The 10,465-nt window shown below is 42.2% G+C and overlaps 2 long non-coding RNA genes across 2 annotated transcripts in view; both read left to right on the top strand.

The window, feature by feature from the left end:
- LOC309373639 overlaps positions 1–10,465 on the top strand; it is a 101,210-nt gene that overhangs the window by 4,380 nt on the left and 86,365 nt on the right. The window lies entirely within an intron of this gene.
- On the top strand, positions 302–8,682 carry LOC309373618. Its single transcript, XR_014170099.1, has 3 exons — positions 302–526; positions 3,840–4,267; positions 8,433–8,682. It is a non-coding gene; the product is annotated as an uncharacterized lncRNA (long non-coding RNA).

Raw genomic sequence — 10,465 nt, 5'->3', positions numbered from 1 at the left:
TCCGCTTCCGCGGCCTCCTCAGTCTCGGCCGCTGCTCCTCGGCCGCTTCGGAGGGGGGGGGGAGGAGGAGCGGGCCGGCGAGGGAGCTGAGGGCGCCTGCGCCCGCCCCGCCCGCGGAGAGCAGCCTCTTCAAGGGGGCGCCTGGGGGGCAGCCCCCTCGCCGCCTTCCTCTCTCCGTCCCGCGCTGCCAGGGGCCGATCATGGGGGCCTTTCGTTCCTGTCTTGAGCTGGCCTGCTGCCCTTCCTGCCGAGGCCTCATCCTGCTCGCTCCCCTTTCGCCCCTCGCCAGAGATCCCCGAAGCTGGGGGCGGCCCTTCCGCTCCAGCCCCCCAGCTGAGCCCCCAGGGGATCCGAGCACGGCTGCCTCCCGACGAGTAGAGAGCCCGGAGAGCCCTCTCCGCCCTCAATGGGTCCAGCCCTCTTCGAAAGCCACCCGAGTTATGGCCAACTCCGCAACCCCATGAACACCACGGGGGTTCATTTTCTAGAAGTAGGCATAGGGTTCTGCTGTACGGCTGCAACCCCAGTAAGATGCATTATATTCAGCGGGGCTTGATGGATTGTTTATGTGTTTGTAAAGGGCTTCATAACGATGTAAAAAGTCATGTGTGTATCCTTTCAAAAAGTTCACCAATTTCAGCTTTTTCCTAATAGTTCTGAAATCTTTCTCCTCTCCCCCTCCTAATTATTCTCCAGTGGATGCTTTGCTATGTAACTGATTTGAATGTCTTATATTTAAGTTTATAGATTGGGCCATTAGATACTGTCTAACATACCTGTGGCCATCTAGAGATTGTTGGGACTCCCAGCTCCTTGCCAACTGTCAGGGATAATGAGAATTCTAGTCCCACAACATCTGGTGTGTCATAGATATGTAATATATTAAATTTACAAAATTCTAAAGTGCAGGTTATTAGTCACAACACTAGATTTCTGGGTACTTACTGCAGGTCAGCACAAAACATATGTTTACTATGGCATTCTGTTTTCTGCAGGGGTGGGGAATCCTTTTATTCTGGCAGGCTGGATCCTGTGGACTCCTGCCCTTGACAGGGCACTTGGACATCAACCTTATAGGTTAGGCTGAAAGAGCCACTGCCTGAGGTTACTCAGTGAGTTTCGTGGTAGAGTGGGAATTTGAACCAAGGTTTTCCCAGTGATACTCAGATGCACAATCCTTCAGTTACTGATAGTAATTTGCTCCTATAGCCAATGAATCTTTAGTCTGCAGAATTTATTTCTTTAGAGGTTTTTTTTTAGCAGGGGTAGAAATCTCCAGCCTGTGAGCCTAGTTAGCCCTCCAAGCCTCAGAGGTTTGCTCCCTGGGTTTTGTCTTTCCTGGGCCTGATGTACCGTATTTTTCGCTCTATAAGACACACTTTTCCCCTCCTAAAAAGTAAGGAGAAATGTGTGTGCGTCTTATGGAGCGAATGCAGGCTGCACAACTATCGCTGAAGCCAGGAGAGCAAGAGGGATTGGTGCGCACCGATCCCTCTTGCTCTCCTGGCTTCAGCGATAGCCGCACAAACCTCCTAAGCGCAGCGGGAGCACTCCTCCCGCTGTGCTCAGGAGGCTTTGCGTTGCTTTCGCTGCGGAGGTGCTGCGCAGCTTTCCCTCTCTGCGCAGCGCCCCTTCAGCGAAGCGGCAGGAGAAATGGAAGGGGCTCCGTTTCTCCTGCTGCTTCACTGAAGGGGCGCTGAGCAGAGAGGGAAAAAATATTTTTTTCTTGTTCTCTAAAACTAGGTGCGTCTTATGGTCGGGTGTGTCTTATAGAGTGAAAAAGACATGGCGCTGAGCACAGGAAAGTCCAAGCCTCAGATAAAGGAAGAATTCTGAGCACCCAGAAAGCATGCTTCTGATTCTTCCTTTGCAGGTGCTTCTTGAACTTTGAGTTACTTGATACAAAACTCAAAGGGACTCAAGAACAACATCAATGCACATTAAAACATACCCAGATTACTAAACCTGGGGGGTGGGCAGCAGAGAAGACCTTCCAGCTGGAGCAGCAGAAGCCATGCTCCTGGTGTCTCCTGGCCTGCTTGGCCTGCTCTCCTGGCTTTCTGTTCACAGAGCAGTTGTCAAAAACTTCCTTCATATCATGCAGCTTATTGCAATCTGACATGCAACTGCTTCATCTTCTGAGCTGCTTAGCCTCATTGGATTTGAGTCATTCTGCAGAAAGGCAGGTAGCAAAAACAAAATAATTTTAAGGAAAATAATATGTTTTGTCCTGTATGGCATACATCACCTATAAATATGTTATAGGCTATTTTGTGAAAACGAAGCATACCTAATATCACATGATCACCTCCCTTGGCTAATCCAATGGCTTGTTGTTGTTTAGTCGTTGTTGTTTAGTTGTTTAGTCTTTGTGACCCCATGGACCAGAGCACGCCAGGCACTTCTGTCTTCCACTGCCTCCCGCAGTTTAGTCATATCCGATGGCTTAGTCATATACAAACTTGGCATGGGAGCATAACCTTTGAACTCCAGTTCATCTGGGCCTAGCAGTGCCAAGAAGAGTTAGATCACCACTGTATTATGGGAGATTCTTCATGAGGAATAAGCTCTTACTGGGGTTGGGAAATACTTCAGTTTTCTAGGTGCCAGGATGTCTCAGTTCGCAGACAACAGAGCACTTTGGAATTATTTAGCCCAAGTATCTTCTCCACAATTTTCTGTTGAAGTGCTACTCTACAATTCTATGATTTATAAATTGCCTAATACAAAAATAGTCTGCAAATAGACTTACAAATAAAATAAAAACACCAGTAAAAACATGCCAGTCATCACTAATAAACAACTGCAATAACTGCATCTGCAACAGTGAAACATCAACAGTATAGGGGTCAGTATAGCTTGTCACAAGCAGTGAAATGCCTGGGAAAATAGGAAGGTTTTAACATGGTGTCATAAAGGTCTTAAGTTAGTGCCATATTAAGTTTGTGGGATATTTCATAGAATCATAGAATTGTAGAGTTGGAAGGAGCTGCAAGGGGCATCTGATCCAACCTTGCAATGCAGAAATCTTTGGCCCAATGTGGGGCTCGAACCACAAACCTGAGATTAAAAGCCTCATCCTTTATGACTGAGCTATCCCAGTTTCCATTTATTGTACTGTACAGACAATATCTTATAGCCACAGTTATGTCTTTTCACTTTTTCCTTTGTGAAATGCCAGAAAAGCAATGTGAGTTGTCTGTAAAGCTGTCATTCTTGGTGGGTGGATCAAATTAGATCTCTATAGGTCTCTAATAATTTTGTTGTCAATTTGAAATAAGTCTGTTCTGTGAAAAAGCTAAATTTAAATAGAAACCATTAAGCCACAGTATCATGAAGAATTGAGAAATGTGTTGTCAGGTAGCACACAAATTCAGTGCAAAGCTCTTATAACTTATGCTGTTGGATGGAATTATTTACTTCATAAATCTAATAAAAGCATTTTTTTCTACCTGGTATAATATGAACCTGGAACATTGGTATAATGTATGGCAGCAGGGGACTTTTCCCCCCTCTTACTGCATCAGTGTTTTTAAAATTGGAAAGCCTTGTTTTAAGCATGTGTGCACACAGTATGAATAGTACAGTACAGATGTACTTTGATACCAGAGTAAAAAAATCTCCCAAGAAACCGCTGTGAATGTCAATAGTAGAGAGGATAATTGAGATCAACTTATTGCTTTGTCATTTTTCAAGGCAAGAACTCTTTTAAATAACAGTCATTTTATTATCCAAGTTCTAATTCAACTATCCAGTGTCCCTTTATTAACCCAAAAAGAACTTTTGTGAAGTTAATCTTCCGGAGCAGATTAAATGTTAACTATTCTGTTATTTTCCAGATTCATCCTAATAAAATAGACAGTGAATTATTATTGTACCAGAATCAAGTTATGAGAGAGTCAGATCTGTTTCAAGAATCTCTGGAACATATAGAAACTTATGAGAGGCAAATATGTGACAAGCCGGAGAGTTGAGAATCAGGAGCCTTTTCTTAGTTTAGCAGGTAACCAATTTCAGCTGAGCGACACCAGAAATTAACCGGTAACCTGAGACTGGAGCACCTTCCCTGGGTGGGATGGCTAAAAGAAGTTGGGGCTTTCATAGCTTAGGGAAAGCTAGTGGTGTCCAAACTTTTTTCAAAAAGGGCCAGATTTGATGAAGTGAAGGGCCATGAGGGCCAACCAAAGTTGTTGATTTTACCCCAGGAAATAAACTGCCACAGGAGCTGGCTTGAAACTGACCGGCGGACCAGATTAAGCCCCCAAAAGTAGCTTTCTGACAGAAAATATAAAGAACTGAGACTAGAAAAAGAGGAAGACAAAATAGGAGAGGCAGCAGGAGGTGCAGAGGAAGAGACAGAGGAGGAAGCAGAAGGGACAAGAGGAGAAGAAGAAGAACAGGAGGAAGAAGAAACAGCTGAAATATAAAAAAGGAAGTAAATTAGGTCAAGCTTAAACACCATGGTGTTAAAGATTTGGAGTTGGAATATTAATGGGATAAATGAGAGGGAAAAAAGGAATAAAATTGAACAAATCCTGAAAAAAGAAAGTGTAGACATTATTTGTTTACAGGAGACTCATATAGCAAGAAGACATAAAAGAATTTTAATAAATAAAAGACTGGGAAACGAGTTCATATCATCTGACAAAGTTAAAAAAAGAGGTGTGGTCATTAATGTTAAAAATCAAATTGAGGACCAACAAATCTTTAAAGATGAAAATGGAAGGATAATGATGGTACAAATTAAATGGCATGGACAAAATTTGATTATAGTGGGGTTATATGCCCCGAATGACAATAAATCTGAGTTCTATAAAATCTTGGAAGAAAAACTAGCTGATTATGCAGACCAGAAAATGATCATATTGGGGGATATGAATGGGGTGGTTTCATTAGAAATGGACAGACTTAGAGACGGAGGGGGTAAGGAAGGGAAGCTGCCCAGATCCTTTTTTTCACTGGTTAAAAATTGTAACCTAATAGACGCCTGGAGACTTAGACATCCTCTGGTAAAGCAATTTACGTACCACTCTGAGCCCAATCAGTCATTGTCCCGAATAGATCAGATCTGGGTCTCGAATGAATTAACACCAAGAATTATACAGGTAGAGATCCAGGCTAAAACAATATCTGATCATAATCCAATAAAAATGGAACTGAAAGGCCTGGAAGAAGGTACTTTTAGATGGAGACTGAAGGATTATCTCTTAGATGATCAAGAAATAGTCGGAAAAGCGCAGAAAAGGATGAAAGAATTCCTTAAGGATAATATGAACAAAGACACCAAAACTAAGGTGGTATGGGATGCAGGCAAGGCAGTGATGAGGGGCTTTTTCATTCAGCAGAATGCCATTAAAAATAAAGGAAGGGAAAAAGTGAAAAAGGACATTCTGAAACAGATAATGGACTATGAGGGGAAGTTAGTTAAAAAGCCTATTAATAAGAGAATAAAAGAAAACATTAAAGTCCTGCAAGCCCAGTATGCAACATTAATAAACAGGGAAGTGGAATGGAATATCAAAAAACTAAGACAAAGAACGTTTGAGTTTGCGAATAAGTCAGGGAAGCTCCTGGCATGGCAGACTAAAAAAAGAAAGGAACAAAGTACAATAAATAAAATTGCAGTGAATGGAGAAGAAATAACTAACCCCAAGGAAATAAGGAAAGCTTTTCTGGATTATTATAGAGGATTATATAAAAACAGAGAGAGAAATAACCAGAGGAAAATAGAAAGATTTTTGAAAGATAAGCAGGTGCAGAAGATCCCAATAGAGAAAAAAGAGCAATTGAATATACCAATAGAGACAGAAGAAATAAAATTAGTAATAAAAGAATTAAAAAGAGGGAAAGCTCCGGGCCCAGATGGCTTCACGGCAAGCTACTATAAAGAAATGGAAACTATACTATTGACAGCACTGAGAGAAGTAATGAATATCCTGAAAGAAAAAGAAATACCAGACACATGGAAAGACGCATTCATTACTTTAATCCCAAAAGAAGATTCAGACCTACTGCAAGTCAAGAACTATAGGCCGATTTCATTGCTAAATGTTGATTATAAAATCTTTGCAGGGATACTGGCAAGTAGAGTTAAAAATATATGGTTAGAATATATCCATGGAGGGCTTTCTACCTGGCAGGCAAATGAAAGACAATATTAGAAATATAATAAATACTATAGAATATTTGTCTGCCAGGTACGAAAAGCAAGCTATATTGATGTTCGTGGATGCAGAGAAAGCATTCGACAATATAGTATGGGACTTTTTATTAAAACAGTTAGAATATATGGAGGTCGGTTCGAATTTCTTTAACGGAATAAAGGCAATCTATACGGAGCAAAAGGCTAAATTGATTATAAACAACGTGGTGTCAGAAGAAATAACGGTAGCGAAAGGAACGAGACAGGGCTGCCCACTTTCCCCGCTGTTATTTATAATAGTATTGGAAGTACTTCTGAATTCAATAAGACAAAATAAGAAGATAAAAGGGATTATAATTGGTAAAAACGAATACAAAGTCAAGGCGTTCGCAGACGATTTAGTAATAACAACAGAAGACCCGTTGAGTTCAATAAAAGAGATACTGGAAGAACTTGAACAATTTGGTAAGGTGGCGGGCTTCAAATTAAATAAAAGAAAGACTAAAATAATGGTGAAGAACATGGACTCGAAGGTAATTGAGGAAATACAACAACAAACAGAAATAGAGGTGGCCAAAAAGGTGAAATACCTAGGAATATGGATAACCCCGAAAAATATAGATTTATTTAAGAACAACTATGAGCAGGTATGGAAACAGATAAAGAAGGACCTTGAGAGGTGGGGGAAGCTGAGATTGTCATTCTGGGGCAGGATAGCCTTAATCAAGATGAACGTGCTCCCAAGAATGTTATTTTTGTTCCAGAATTTACCTATAATCAAGGGCACTAAGATATTTAAAGAGTGGCAAAGAGAGATCTCAAAATATGTCTGGCAGGGCAAAAAACCAAGAATTAAGTTTAAACTGTTAACAGAAGCTAAAGGAAGGGGGGTTTTGCCCTGCCAGACCTGAAACACTATTATGAGGCATCGTGTCTTTGCTGGGTGAAAACGTGGATAAAATTGGAAAATAAGGAACTATTAGATCTGGAGGGATTTGACAACAGAGCAGGATGGCACGCGTACTTATGGCAGGGAAAGAGGAAACACAAGGGTTTCGAAACCCACATCTTTAAAGGCCCTTTGATGGAAGTTTGGGAGAGGAACAGATTTCTACTAGAACCTAAAGTACCACACTGGCTATCCCCATTAGAAGTTATGAGTGTGAAAAAGGTAAATATGAGAGGCGATTGGATAACCTATGAACAACTGTTAATAATAGTAGGGGGGGCATGGAAATTGAAACCGTACGATCAGGTTAAAGAAAAAGTATTTGATTGGCTACACTATTTCCAAATAAATGAAATGTTTAAACAAGATATTAAAGAGAGAGGATATGTGGACAAAGATTCCAAATTCCAGACTGAAATAATAAACAATGACTATAAAATCATTTCTAAAATGTACAATCTGCTATTAGAGTGGAATTTGATAGATGAGGAAGTGAAGTCGGTGATGATTCAGTGGGCAAGGGACATCGGTCATAACATATACTACGAAGAATGGGAGAAACTTTGGGAAAAAACCTTAAATTTACAGCTTGTATAACGTTAAAGGAGAACCTCATGAAGATATTTTACCGATGGTATATAACACCTGCAAAGTTAGCAAAAATATATAAAACCTGTAACAAATGCTGGAAATGCAGGGAAAAAGAGGGATCCTTTTTCCACATGTGGTGGGAATGCAGAAAGGTCAAAGGTTTCTGGGAAAGTGTATATAATGAAATGAAGAGTATACTAAGATACACCTTTGGAAAAAAACCGGAGGCTTTCCTGTTAGGATTAGCAGGAAGGGATATAAAGAACAATGACGGCAAATTTTTTCAATATGCAACAACGGCCGCAAGAGTCCTACTAGCTCAAAATTGGAAACAACAGAACATACCGACGGTTGAGGAATGGAGAGCAAAATTGTTAGATTACGCGGAGATGGACAGATTGACGGGGGAAATTAGATATATAAAAGACCAAAGGTTCATTGATGACTGGGGGAAATTTGTGGAGTATCTGGAAAATAGAAGTGAAGGTCAGATAACGCTAGTTGGGTTCAAAAAGGCTCTGTGAAAAAGTAGGAATATTGTCTAAAGAGAAAAAGATGAAAAGAGAAAATAATGTCAATATAAACTAGGATTTGCGTAAATTTGTTAAATAAGGGCATGGATGATTTGAGGGGAAGTTGAAGGAAGTCTCAAAGAAAGGAATTCGTGATAATAAGATGTAAACTGTTTTATTTTTTGTTTGTTATGGTTTAAAAACAATAAAAATCATGAAGAAAAAAAACAAACCAAAGGTAGCTTTCTGACCACTAGATGGTGTCGTGGGCCAGAGGTGCTCACCTGACCCCTGGTCACTTGGGTCACTGATGCACCCCAAGATGGAGTGGAGGGACAATGCACCAACAGCCCATCTGGAGGTCAGCTGAGCACCATCAGCCCACTCTACTCTCTGCCTCAGTTGGCCACCATGGACAAACAACTCCTCTCTCTCTCATCACAGTGGAAATTGAGGCATTCAGGACCAAGCACACATTTGTGTTTAGCACATACAGTGGTACCTTGCAAGACGAATGCCTTGCAAGACGAAAAACGCGCAAGACGAAAGAGTTTTCCGTTTTTTGAGTCGTTCCACAAGACGAATTTCCCTATGGGCTTGCTTCACAAGACGAAACGTCTTGCGAGTTCTTGCGAGTTTGTTTCCTTTTTCTTAAAGCCGCTAATAGCCATGCTTCGCAAGACGAAAAAACCGCAAGACAAAGAGACTCGCGGAACGGATTAATTTCGGCTTGCGAGGCACCACTGTACTTTACAAACAACAGCACAACCATCTTGTTGCACCTTAAATACTGAGGGGACAGTCCTATAGCAAGATTTGCCAGGCTGAGCATGTTAGGATGTTGTGGAACTCCAGCTGAATTGGAAGGCTCCTGGTGCAGCTGAGCTGATTCCCCCAACCGAGCTCAGCCAAAAAGGTGCCCATGCCCTTTCCTCCATCCCAGCACAGTAGGGACCCAACTGGGGCAGCCAAGCCCAGTAGATTGCAAGCCAGTGAAAACCCTGAAAATAGAGTGTGGCAGGTATGGGTCAGGGATATATGCTGCACCCTAAGCTCATTCAGCTCAGCCAGGAACTCAGTGGGAGGTGAATCAGCTTAAAGGGTTCTCTAACTCAAATTGCATCATGGAAGTCATTGGGGAGAGCCTGATTCCCAGAAATTGGTCACTCTGGAAGGAGAGGGGAGCCTCAGCTACACCCTCTTCCTAATGTGGAGGGCTGGTGGTTGTCACAAATATCCCTTGCACCCCCACATGGGTGCCCCAGGCCTCCACACTCCCAGAGCCTTGTGGTTTGCTCCCAGGTCCCAACATGCAGATCCCTCGGGGGGGGGGGCAGGAAAACTCTGAGCCACCCCTGATAACAACACTGGCCAGCATGTCCCCCTCCCTGGGACTTTGAATGGGCTCAGGATAGGTTTATGCACACCTCATTTGCACCAGCTTACTCTGTACCACCTCCCTGTGCCTAGGATTGTCCTGTAAAGCATACTATAGTAAATCAGTCACAAGAGTCTCTGTTTCTGCTGCAACAAACCAACAGAGCTGTCACTGTTTTTTAGAAAAATCATGCAAATAACAGCCACTGGTTGGGTAGGACTAAGGATCAAACCTGGCAAAGAGGAGCAAAATAATCCTTTCCTCCCCTGCTGTGGTTCTAACAACAGCAAAAGGCACATTCCTCCAAAATTGTTAATTTTCTTGGGTGCCAATGGGAGCTTACCTCCCAATGCACACAGCGGCTTCAGAGGAGTTATGTTTGTCAGGATGGTGTCAAGGAAGGAAAGGGTTAACTCCCCCATACCTACCTGCTATACATAATCCTAAAAATCATTAGTGCCCCCTGTAGCTGCTATTGCTTTCTTTTCCTTTTTAAAAGTGACTGTTAAGAACAAAGTTTGGCCTTTGTTGAAGATGATTAGCAGCAGGTACAGGACATATGGTTGGAAGTGGATATTTTACACATTTAATTACCTTATGGAGTTTACTGCCACAAGGTGTTCTGATGGCCACTTGCTGTACAATAGAACATGACAGGTTCATCAAGAGCTATTGGTAGGCATCTATCATTTTTGGCTGGTCTTGCCAAGGCAAAAATTGTTGTTTTAATCCTTTTCTTCTCAGGGCAAGCTCCCAGCCAAATGCGTTTCCCAAAGGATGAACAACTGAGGGAGCGTGCCGAGCTTGGGGGATGAAATGCCTCTGGTGAGCAACACCCAATGCCCCTTCCACAAGAGGGGACAGCAGGAGGGGTCTTGAAGTTGCCCATCAAT

This window comes from Podarcis melisellensis, assembly GCF_964234715.1.
Source record: "Podarcis melisellensis genome assembly, chromosome: 7".
Lineage (NCBI taxonomy): Eukaryota > Metazoa > Chordata > Lepidosauria > Squamata > Lacertidae > Podarcis > Podarcis melisellensis.
The sequence above is the reverse complement of the archived record's forward strand: the minus strand, read 5'-3'. Positions and strand labels throughout refer to the sequence as shown.